Source organism: Galeopterus variegatus, unplaced genomic scaffold (assembly GCF_000696425.1).
Source record: "Galeopterus variegatus unplaced genomic scaffold, G_variegatus-3.0.2 Scaffold702, whole genome shotgun sequence".
In the NCBI taxonomy this organism is placed as follows: Eukaryota; Metazoa; Chordata; class Mammalia; order Dermoptera; family Cynocephalidae; genus Galeopterus; species Galeopterus variegatus.
The window spans coordinates 16,890-17,400 of NW_007726813.1; positions in this window are offsets into that span (position 1 = coordinate 16,890).

Here is a 511-nt window from a genome sequence, read left to right on the forward strand (position 1 = left end):
CCCTGGCCCCTTTCATCTCTTTTACTCTCTGTCCTATTATAACAGCTTTAATTTTTTGCATTATATGTATATATTTGTGTATTATTTATTGTCTGTCTCTGTCATTAGAACTGAATTCCTAAGAAATTTAAAATAATTAGGTATTTTGTCTGATTTTTTTGACACTGTATCCTAACATCTGGAATAGAGCCTGACACATAGTGAGTTCTCAACAAATCTTTTTTAAATGAATGACTTGCAACCTTTACCCAGGCCAAAATAATGAATGCTAAAAGGACAGTACTGTGAACATTTTAAATTTAATTTACATTTTTTTTCGTGGTTGGTTGGGAGGGGGATCTAAACTCGTGACCTTGGTGTTATAAGGCCACTCTCTAATCAACTGAGCAACTGGCCAGCTGACATTTTTAATTTTAAAATTAAGGTTCCTTCTGCCATGTTGACCCCTGTTTTTCAAACAGATTTATGAGTTTGCATATGCGCACACAGGCAAATGTCTGTCTGTCTGTCT